This window comes from Panthera pardus, unplaced genomic scaffold (genome assembly GCF_024362965.1).
Source record: "Panthera pardus isolate Hobbes unplaced genomic scaffold, ASM2436296v1 HiC_scaffold_1, whole genome shotgun sequence".
Lineage (NCBI taxonomy): Eukaryota > Metazoa > Chordata > Mammalia > Carnivora > Felidae > Panthera > Panthera pardus.
The window spans coordinates 34,551,202-34,563,703 of NW_026526654.1; the positions used below are offsets into that span (position 1 = coordinate 34,551,202).

At 35.5% G+C, this 12,502-nt stretch overlaps 1 non-coding gene across 1 annotated transcript; it reads right to left on the reverse strand.

Moving 5' to 3' along the window:
- Positions 1-7,006: 7,006 nt before the first annotated feature.
- Positions 7,007-7,113, reverse strand: LOC128776633 (U6 spliceosomal RNA). Its single transcript, XR_008421797.1, has one exon. It is a non-coding gene; the product is annotated as a U6 spliceosomal RNA (small nuclear RNA).
- Positions 7,114-12,502: the final 5,389 nt, after the last annotated feature.

A 12,502-nucleotide genomic window follows, 5' to 3' on the forward strand; every position in this document is an offset into this window, starting at 1 on the left:
AGAGAATAGCCTGAAGTTAATCCACTTAAGTCTACAAATCCATCATTATATAGTTTCATTTTATGTTATTGGAAGTAAAATGTAATACGCTGAGACTAGAAAATTTAGACTTTAAAACCTTTACAAATGAAGTAGTGGGGAAAAAAAACTGCCATTTATTTTTCCCAGGTTTATTGAGGTATGATGGACAAATAAAAATTGTGTACATTTAAGGTGTTCAACATGATGATTTGATATTCTTATACATACTGAAATAAATACCAGAGTCAAGGTAATTAACATATTCCACATCCATCACTTCACATAGGTACCTGTGTGGGTTTGGGGTGGGGGATGAGAACGCTTAAGGTTTATTCTCAGCAAACTTCAGATACACAATATAGTATTAACTGTAGTCTCCAGGCCATACATCAGATCCCTGGAACTTACTTATTTTATTACCACCACTTAAATTTGAAAGCAGGTTTTTTTTTTTTTTTTTTTTTTTTTTTGAGACAGAGAGAGCATGAACGGGGGAGGGCCAGAGAGAGGGAGACACAGAATCTGAAACAGGCTCCAGGCTCTAAGCTGTCAGCACAGAGCGCAACGCGGGGCTCGAACTCAAGAACCGCGAGATCACGACCTGAGCCAGACGCTTAACCGACTGAGCCACCCAGGCGCCCCTGAAAGCAGGTTTTATCTCTATACTATAAGTAACACACTTCAATTTATTGTAGAAAATTCTTTGTTTTAGAAAATTATCAGAATGGATTCTTTAACTATGGAATGTCTATTCATCAGGTATGAATTTACCCTTAATGTAAATCTGAGGGGGAAAATATGAAACAACAGTCTCAGAAATTCTAGGCTTTAGCATCCAGTTGACAAAGTATGGCATGGATGTGCAGAAAGCCTTTTTCTAAGTAATTCTTTACTGAAACCAAAGCATCTTGTACTTTGAAGTAGATCACATGAGAAGAACCATGGTCTGGGAGACAGGGTGACTTTGTCATGGCATCAAGAAATGATGGCAGGAAGAAACAAAATAAATGGAATATAACAGGAAAACATGGTAGAAAATGCTTGCTAAATTGGATATCGATATAATGGGATTGTTTGTGAATCCTGAAGTGTCTGCTGAGTAAAACTCTAGGGTATTATGTAAGAGCAAGGGGTAAAGGTTTAGTTAATCTACGTTAGTAGAGTCTTTCATAGTATCTTTTTATTTTATTTTACTTATTTATTTTAAAGTTTATTTATTTTGAGATGGAGAGAGAGAGAGAGGGCATGTGTGCTGGGAGGGGCAGAGAGAGAGGGAGAGAGAATCCCAAGCAGGCTTCCCACTGTCAGCACAGAACCAGATGCAGGGCTCAAACTCACAAACCATGAGATCATGACTTGAGCCAAAAATTGAGAGCTAGACGCTCAACAGACTGAGCCACCCAGGTGCCCCACTATCTTTTTATTTTAAAATCTGTACCAACAACTTTAGACTTAAATAGATAGAATAGTACTATGAACTTAAATATATCCATCATCTAGATTCAACACCCATGGATATTTCTCTCTCTCTCTTCCCCCTCCCTCCCTCTTTTTCCCCCCTAAAGTGTCTCAAAAATGAATTCACAGACATCTTGACTTTTTGCAAATATCAAGATCCATCCCTTAGAGATTTAGATTCAATTGATCTGATCAGAGACAATGGGCAGTGATATATATTTTAAAATCTCCTCACATAATTCTAATATTTAACCAGAGTCAGAGTAGTACCCCAATTTTTATCTGTTGTGTGAAGAGAGTATTGGATCTGAATTAAGGAGACCTAGGTTCTAGTGTTGAATAATATTTCTATGAAATTAAATAAATTAAATGACACTTTCCAGCAAGTACTTCATATTTTGGAGGATACATTTCTTTGGATATATATATAAAAAAAGGATGTCTAATACATGGCCCTTGTAATACTCTACACCTTTAAAATTATGATAGTTTTAATCTATGAAGTAAGATCAAAGAACAGTTCCATTTCACAGAGGTTTAATTTCCAGGAACTAAAAAACAAAGAAACGCAATACCCTCTACAATATATTTTGTTAAATTCTCATTCCATAATGTGTGACTATTTAGGTACTAAGTGAAAATAGCAAATATGCTTTTCAAATTTTAGGAATACTTTCTCATTATTTCAGTGTATTAAAATGAAAACTTATTTTGTTCTTGTAAAGTGAAACACATGTACGTCTAGAAGTTTCTTTTTATTAACTTTTTTTTCTTAAATAGACTTGTTATTTAAAAACACTGCCCTTGTTTTAAAAAAACCTGCCCTTGTTTTCCATCTCTCAAATAATTCTAAGTGCTTTACAAATATTAACTCAACTAACTCTTTGAGCACCTCTACAAGGCAGGTACTCTTATCTGCATTTTACAGATAAAAATTCTAAGTCTCAAAGAATCTAATTGCCCAACATCACACTTCTGGTAAAGAGGACATCTTGACTAATACAGGATTGCCAATTTTGGTAATAATGTTTTAATTGTTAGAGCTTCAAATTATATACTATATCATCAGTGGTTTGGTCAAAAGAGTACATATATTTTTTCAAATTGTAAATTTATGAGCATAACAAAACGATCTGGATATTATGCTAATCAATATTAGAATTATTCTTATTTTATCTTAATATATATATTTATTCTGTGGATATAAAATATGTATAATTAAGTTAGAAGTAAGTTACTAAATAAAAATTTCTGGAACACTGTGATCTTCTAACTGCAAAAGATATATCCTTAGAAGTATAAATATATTTTAAAAATTATTTAATAATATAAGAATAATTATCATAATAAATATAGATTTTCTCCAAATATCCTTATTTGAGTTCTAACCATAACAAAGTCAGCATTGTACAAAGTCTCACCAGTAATTCAAAATGACTGAATTCCAAACTTATAATGGACTTCAAGAAGAGCATGTTCTCCACGTAGGAGAAAATGTCGTTAGTTAATATGTTAACCATGAAGAACACTTTTTGTTAACACAAAGCCCTTTATTAGTCCCTTGTTAGAACAAGGGAATTTTGAGTCAGAGAATACCACACAGGAACTGATCTTTTCAGAATGTTTCAGTATAAGCTGATTTGAGACTTTCAAATTACAAGTTTTTTTTTTTTTTTTTTTTTTTTTAAGAAGATATTTTTCATTAGCTTGCTTGGTTCTAAGTTAATTCTTTGTTTCTTCATATGGCTTTAAAGCTTTTATTCTGCCTTTTTAAAAAAAATTTCAGATAGCTATTTAATTGTGTGTAAATGACAAAAATTTCTAAGTGTATTTAGTTAACAAGCTACATTTAGTTGCCTAGAATGTAGTGAATAGTTTATTTTAAAATAATCAGGTCAAAGAGTAAAGAAAAAAAATCAGCGATGACATATGTTACCTGAGTACCTTTACAGGGATACAGGTCTTTAAAGCCACTAATGGAGGATACTCAGTTTAACAAAACCTCTGCCAACTTCTTAGACTGTCTGTTAGGACAGCATTTTCTGTACAGTATTTCCTCATGTTAGACTCATTTGTAGAGGGAATCCTGCTGCTATGCTTCCCTCTAGAATCCTTGACCTTTTATTGAACTTCATTGAGTTACTGCCATCAAATGCCTATTGCTATTTAGAACAAAGCATATAGAGGACACAAGTATGGATCAAGGGAACTCCAAATATGGTATTTCACAATTATATCCGAAGTGAGCTGAAACAATGTAAAATAGCAATTTTATTTTAATAGAGAATATTGTTAGAGAAATTATATTAATTCTGTAATTACACAGTAGTATCATCTATATGCTTTGTGCTTTAAAAATAAAATCGGAATTATATATTCACAAAAGCAAAGATAGCCATTCTAGTAAGTATTAGGAATATAAAAAGACATTTGAAGCTGACCTTGTGTTAAGGAAACACTCTCAGATTTGAGAGTTCTGCTCAGCAAGTTTCCTTGCACCTTGATTTAGTGCTCTTAAGAGATCTGTGACTAGCGGATTGCTCACCACAAGACTCCCTAATTTGTTCCAAATTATCACAATTAAGGAAGGAGCCTTAAAGCTTCCATCATTACACAAAGGCTGCATTTGGTCTCATAGTATTCTGCTTTGGCATTATAATTACATAGTTTTAGGGTGTTTCATTCCCTTTGAAAAATTAAAACTGGAGTAATTGGTCAAGAATTGCAAACCTATATTTAAGACATTATTCTACTCTTGGGTTATCAGAGTTTAGTAATTGTGTCACAAAATTTAAAATAACAATTATTGCATTTCTAAATGGAAACAGCTGATCATAGAACACATTCTATGCTTTAAGTTGAACATAAACCAAACACTAAATAGTATTTACAAATAATTTTTAAAACATAGATTTAGAGAGCAAAGAATGGAAAATTCATCAATAACTTTTAAATGCTTGTTAGTTTATCTCAGAAAATACTCGACCAATAACTGCACTTAAAAGAATTTGTATTAAGAAAATGATCAGAGCAGTACACAGAGGGTGTTCAACATTATATACAAAATGCTCATAAAAGCCTTATTTATAATATGCAAATTGTAGAAATCTAAATGTGCAAAAACAGGTAAATGAAGTTTAATGAACTGTATTACAAAATGCTATAGAGACAATATGAAAAGTAACAATTCAGACTTTGAAGAATATTTTACAGAATAAGAGTTTGCTTCTGTATTTCAAAGGTAGTACAGTATTATCCTAATTAAAAAATATTAAATATTAAATTTATTTTTTTAATATATGAAATTTATTGTTAAATTGGTTTCCATAACAACACCCAGTGCTCATCCCAAAAGATGCCCTCTTCAATACCCATCACCTACCCTCCCCGCCCTCCCACCCCCCATCAACCCTCAGTTTGTTCTCAGTTTTTAAGAGTCTCTTATGCTTTGGCTCTCTCCCACTCTAACCTCTTTTTTTTTTCCTTCCCCTCCCCCATGGGTTTCTGTTAAGTTTCTCAGGATCCACATAAGAGTGAAAACATATGGTATCTGTCTTTCTCTGTATGGCTTATTTCACTTAGCATCACACTCTCCAGTTCCATCCACGTTGCTACAAAGGGCCATATTTCATTCTTTCTCATTGCCACGTAGTACTCCATTGTGTATATAAGGCACAATTTCTTTATCCATTCATCAGTTGATGGACATTTAGGCTCTTTCCATAATTTGGCTATTGTTGAGTGCTGCTATAAACATTGGGCTACAAGTGCCCCTATGCATCAGTACTCCTGTATCCCTTGGGTAAATTCCTAGCAGTGCTACTGCTGGGTCATAGGGTAGGTCTATTTTTAATTTGGGGGGGAACCTCCACACTGTTTTCCAGAGGGGCTGCACCAGTTTGCATTCCCACCAACAGTGCAAGAGGGTTCCCGTTTCTCCACATCCTCTCCAGTATCTATAGTCTCCTGATTTGTTCATTTTGGCCACTCTGACTGGCGTGAGGTGATATCTGAGTGTGGTTTTGATTTGTATTTCCCTGATGAGGAGCGACATTGAGCATCTTTTCATGTGCCTGTTGGCCATCCGGATGTCTTCTTTAGAGAAGTGTCTATTCATGTTTTCTGCCCATTTCTTCACTGGATTATTTGTTTTTCGGGTGTGGAGTTTGGTGAGCTCTTTATAGATTTTGGATACTAGCCCTTTGTCCAATATGTCATTTGCAAATATCTTTTCCCATTCCGTTGGTTGCCTTTTAGTTTTGTTGGTTGTTTCCTTTGCTGTGCAGAAGCTTTTTATCTTCATGAGGTCCCAAGAGTTCATTTTTGCTTTTAATTCCCTTGCCTTTGGGGATGTGTCAAGTAAGAAATTGTTGTGGCTGAGGTCAGAGAGGTCTTTTCCTGCTTTCTCCTCTAGGGTTTTGATGGTTTTCTCTCTCACATTCAGGTCCTTTATGCATTTTGAGTTTATTTTTGTGAATGGTGTAAGAAAGTGGTCTAGTTTCATTCGTCTGCATGTTGCTGTCCAGTTCTCCCAGAACCATTTGTTAAAGAGACTGTCTTTTTTTCCACTGGATGTTCTTTCCTGCTTTGTCAAAGATTAGTTGGCCATACTTTTGTGGGTCTAGTTCTGGGGTTTCTATTCTATTCCATTGGTCTATGTGTCTGTTTTTGTGCCAATACCATGCTGTCTTGATGATTACAGGTTTGTAGTAGAGGCTAAAGTCTGAGATTGTGATGCCTCCTGCTTTGGTCTTCTTCTTCAAAATTACTTTGGCTATTGGGAAGCCTTTTGTGGTTCCATATGAATTTTAGGATTGCTTGTTCTAGCTTTGAGAAGAATGCTGGAGCAATTTTGATTGGGATTGCATTGAATGTGTAGATAGCTTTGGGTAGTATTGACATTTTGACAATATTTATTCTTCCAATCCATGAGCACGGAATGTTTTTCCATTTCTCTATATCTTCTTCAATTTCCTTCATAAGCTTTCTATAGCTTTCAGCATACAGATCTTTTACATCTTTGGTTAGATTTATCCCTAGGTATTTTATGCTTCTTGGGCAGTTGTGAATGGGATCAGTTTCTTTATTTGTCTTTCTGTTGCTTCATTATTAGTGTCTAAGAATGCAACTGATTTCTGTACATTGATTTTGTATCCTGCAACTTTGCTGAGTTCATGTATCAGTTCTAGCAGACTTTTGGTGGAGTCTATCGGATTTTCCATGTATAATATCATGTCATCTGCAAAAAGTGAAAGCTTGACTTCATCTTTGCCACTTTTGATGCTTTTGATTTCCTTTTGTTGTCTGATTGCTGATGCTAGCACTTCCAACACTATGTTAAACAACAGCGGTGAGAGTGGACATCCCTGTCATGTTCCTGATCTCAGGAGGAAAGCTCTTACTTTTTCCCCATTGAGGATGATATTAGCTGTGAGCTTTTCATAAATGGCTTTTATGATCTTTAAGTATGTTCCTTCTATCCCGACTTTCTCAAGGGTTTTTATTAAGAAAGGATGCTGAATTTTGTAAAAATATGAAACGCTTCATGAATTTGCGTGTCATCCTTGCGCAGGGGCCATGCTAATCTTCTCTGTATCGTTCCAATTTTAGTATATGTGCTGCTGAAGCAAGCACTTAAATTTAATACATTTATAGAAACATAAAAGAAACAGAAAAATGATGAACAATTTCTTTGCATTGTGTGATTAATGGATTTTTTTTGTTTTTAGTCTATTTCTTTTCTTCTCTCTCCAAATCTTCAATTAATATTCTTCAATAATTTAAAAATATGCAACTATAAAATGTAGTTTACATTTTACCTTCTCTACTTATATTGTTTTTAAACATAAAAAGAAAAATGGGGTGCCTGTGTGGTCAGTTAGTTGAACATCCAACTCTTAATTTTGGCTCAGGTCATGATCTCACAGTTTTTGAGACTGAGCCACCAGTCATGCCCCCTGCTAACCCTGCTCTCTGCTCCTCCCCCACCCATGCTGTCACTCTCAAAAATGAACTGACAAACAAGCAAACAAACAAACAAAAAGAAAAGTGCTGGGTTTACGCACTAAAAACTTGAATCTATGATTGTTTATATTTATATAAGCAGTCACACCTTTTAGTTTTTAGTGCCTTACTCCTCATATGTTTATGCCACATTTACATTTAGATATTGTCCTTAACTTAATTTGTAAAATCACTGATGGATTAGGATGATGTATCAATGACCACAAGTACCAGATTTTTAATGTCTGAAGTTAGCTATCTCATTTTAATATCAAATTATAAAGTGCAATACATAAATGTTGCTGTCAAAGTAGCTTATATTTCAGATTCCAGTTCTGTCACTTAACATATAATACAGGGAAAATTAAGTGAACTTTACAAAACCTCAGTTTACTTATCTGTAAAATGGGAATAGTTAAGAAACCTACCATACAGTTTGTGTGTTCGTGTGTGTGGGTGTGTATGTGCAATAAAGAGAAAAAAATACATTCATTTTATATATTAGTCAGAGTTCTCCAGAGAAACATAACCAATAGAACATATGTACATATAGAGAGAGTGAGAGAAAAAAAAACATTATTTTAAATAATTGGTTTTCCTGATCATGGAAAGTTTGTGAGTTGAAAATCTGATGGAGGGAAACAAGCAGGCTGGAGAACTCAGGAAAGTGTCCAAAGGCAGAGCAGTTGGAGACCCAGGAAGCGTTAATGTTGCAGGTAAATTCTGAAGACAGTCCTGACAGAACCCGCTCTTGCTCAGGGGAAGGAGTGAATTCTTTCATTCTATTCAGGCTTTCAACTAATTGGACGAGACCTACCAGCATATGGAGGGTGGTCTGTTTCACTCAAACTCCACTGATTTAAATATTAATTTCATCCAAAAACACCCTAGAAGCATCCAGAATATTTGACCACGTATCTAAAGGCACTGTGGCTCAGCCAAGTTGACACATAAAATTAAGCATCACAGTTCATATGTAACATGTTTCTAAGTATATAACTATAGATATTTTTAATATTAGCTTGTCAAACTAACTTGGTAATCAGCTTTATAATTGGACTTGCTTCAGTAACCATCACTAAAATGACATAAAGCTATTTCATAAGTACTAGAAATAGAAGGATATATATCCTTTAAACAAGAAAAAGAAAGAAAGAAAGAAAGAAAGAAAGAAAGAAAGAAAGAAGAAAAGGAGGGAGGGAGGAAGACTAAAGAAATTCACAGTAAAGTGCTTCCTGAGTAGCAGTTTATGAAAGGTAAGTTTTCTGATATTTACAAGCGAAGTTCTTTATTTTGTTTTTCACACTTCTTTTTTAGCTTCCTATGATGTTGAGAATTCCAGTGCAATTCCCATCATTGCTCCATTGTCATTTGTGTTTGCCTCCTCCCCCGCAGCCCACAGATACTTACAGCATCTTATCATCACAGGCATTCTGATATTTTCAATGGGATTTCTTGAAATGGATTTTTTTTTCCTGCAGTGTTCTGAGTTTCTATCAATCTGGAAAAGCATGAGTCTTTTCCTTGGGAAATTTTCTTGTATTATCATAATGAACATTTTTATCTTTCCTTTATCTCTGTCATTCTTTCTGTAAATTCTATCATTATAATGCAGATGTTATGCTTTTGAATCGATCCTACAAGACATGTCTCATTCATCATTCCCTTATATTTCATTTTACTGTCTTGGAGATTTCCTGAGGTTCAGTCTACAATTCTGTTACTAAAGGTCCTTTAATTTCAGTCCTGGACTTTCATGAGGCTTGGGGCAAAAGTAAAAATGGAGACCTAAATACAATATGCCTCAGTATAAAAAACTGTCAGTCATGTTAACATACTCTGAAAAATGTTACGTCCTCCTACCTTAAATATATATATACATATATATGTATATATATATATATATACATGTATACACACACACACACACACACACACACACACATATATATCTTCATGAAACCTGGGTGGCCATATTAAAATTTAGAATTCCAAATTCCTTGGAATTCCATGTCAAGATATAATGGTATATAGGGATAACTCTGTTCCTCCTACCACCTGACCCCCCTCTCTGCATGCACCCACCTGTTTCACACATCGTAGTGCTACACCACATGCATGCAAACATGTCTGCTACCACATCCAGGTTCAATCTATACTTTTTACAAACAGCTGCCCCTGGCCACCCTTGGGCCTAGTGGAGCATACACTGGTATCATGGTCCATACTCAGAAAAAATGTAACAAAGACCTGGAAAGTAGACCCATAGCCATTTGTGCAGGGCATTTCAAAGTCCCAGTTACATGAAAGTTTGGAGTGGGGTCCTGGGTTCTAGATAGGCACAAGTTTGCTCACTGAAAATTGTCATCCTAGAAAGTGTTACAATGAACTAAGGCCAAAACAGAGTCTTCTAAAATATGGGACCAGAATAGGGTGGCCTGGCATTACAGATAACTTTCAAACAATAAAAAAATGTCAGTCAAGTACCATAGAAAAACTTACAGACCTACTACCACCCATGCCAGCCAAAGTCAAATAGGGTATCTATATTTCCACACTCCTGAGGCTCTAAAGATATGGTCCAACACATTACCCTCCTTTAAGGTAGTGTCAGAGGATAGGTAGGAGGCTAGGGATAATGAGCTCCTCGTCCCCAACCTACAATGTTAGTGGGGTCCATGTGGAGAGCTTGGGTTTCCAACCCAACCTAACAATATGAGACTTTCCTCCCATTCCCCACAGGGATAGTGTCAGAGGAAGCCTGGTGAAGAGTCAAAACTTTTACCATCAGCCAGTGATAACGAGGCCACACTGATTATGCTGTGATCCATATAATGAGCTGGAATTTCTACCTCAAAGCCAGGTGAGCAGAAATGAGACCTCCCTCCCCACCACCTGCCACAATGTCAATGGAGGACAAATTGTAAGCTTGAACTTCTGTCTCCACCTGACAGTAACATGGCAGCAATCCTTCCTTTAAAAAATTAATGTTTATTTATTTTTGAGAGAGAAAGACAGAGTGTGAGTAGGGGAGGGCCAGAGAGAGAGAGGGAGACACAGAATCTGAAGCAGGCTCCAGGCTCTGAGCTATCAGCACACTCAAACTCATGGACTGAGAGATTATGACCTGAGCTGAAGTCAGACACCTAACTGACCAAGGAGCCCCTAGCAAACCCCTTTTTACTGCTAGAAGAGAGTCAGAGAAAAGCAGTTAATAAAACAGGTTTAAATAAAATATAGAAAATCAGAATATAAAAGTGTTCAAATTTCAATTAAAAAATTTCATATCAAGAATCAAAATGATTTCAAGTCAAACAAAAAAAAGATAATAGATACAACATCAAGGTGGCAGATTTTGGGAATTTTCTGTCAACCATTTTAAAACACAAATGTAAAAATGTCTAAATAACAATTATGAACATACGTAAAACAAATGAAACAATGGAGACTCAAAAAGCTAATACAACATTTCAGTGAAGAAATAGGAGAAATAAAGAAGAACCAAATGGAAAATCATGTAACTTAAAAATGTACTAACCAAAATAAAAAAGCTCAGATGATTAACTCAACAGCAGAATGAATTATAATGAGGAAAGCATGAGTAACTGGAAGATGAAGCATTATAAATTATGTAATATGAACAGAGAGGGCAAAAAAAAAATAGTTTCAGAGATATGTAGCATCCTTAGTCCATTAGGGCTTCTATAACAGAATACCATGGACTGGGTGGCTTCTAAACAACAGAACTTTATTTCTCACAGTTCTGGAGATTGGGATGTCCATGATCAGGGCACCACCAGATTCAGTGTATAAGCAGAGCTCACTTCCTGGTTTATGGATAGAATTCTTTTCTCTGTGTCCTCACATGACAAAAAGGGTGAGGGAATTCTATGGGGTTTCTTTTATAAGAGTACTAATCACTTCCCAAAATTCCTACCTCCTGATACCATTATGTTGGAGATCAGGATTTCAATATATGAATTTTGGGGGACACACACAATCTATAGCAGGCACTATAAAAAAATCCAACATTTGTGCCATTGCAGCCCTGGGTAGAGAAAATAAAGTGGATAGAACTGAATCCATGCTGAGACATATCATAATAACATTTCTAAAAACTAAAGACAAAGGAATAATCTTTGAAGTGGCCAGAGATAATGACATTTTGCCTATAGAGAAATATTTTTGAATGACAGCATATTTCTCATCAGAAAACACGGAGGGCAGAAAGAAGTGACACAATACATTTCAAGTACTTGAAGAAAATAACAGAAACCTAACTCAGCAAAAATATCCTTCAGAAAGGGAGTGGAAAATTTAAAAATTCTAATATGAAGGAAAAGATAAATTGTTGTCTGCAGATCTGTGCTATAAACAATGGATAAAGGAAGTTTTCTAAACAGCGGGGGAAACAAGAAAGAACCTTAGAAGGGCACCTGGGTGGCTCAGTTAAATATCCGACTCTCAATTTCGGCAGAGATCACATCTCATAGTCATGTGAAAGCTAAATGTGAGACAGGATACCATCAAAATCCTACAGGACACAGCAACCTCTTTGTCCTTGGCTGCAGGAACTTCTTACTAGACATTCTCCAGAGGCATAGGAAGTAAAAGCAAAAATGAAGTACTGGGGCCTCATCAAGATAGAAAGCTCTGCACAGTGAAGGGAACAATCAACAAAACCAAAAGGCAACTTGTGGAATGGGAGAAGATATTTGTAAATAACATATTGGATAAAGAGTTAGTATCCAAAGTCTATAAAGAGTTTATCAAACTCAATAACCACCCCCAAAACAAATAGTTTTTGTTTTTGGGGGTGGGTACAATAATAACAGTCCAGTGAAGAAACAGGCAGAAGACATGAATACTTTTTTGAAGAAGATGTCCAGATGGCTAACAGACACATGAAAAGATGCTCAACGTCACTCATCATCAGAGAAATACAAATCAAAACCACAATGAGATACTGCCTCACATCTGTCAGAAAGGCTAAAATTAACATCTCAGGAAACAGATGTTG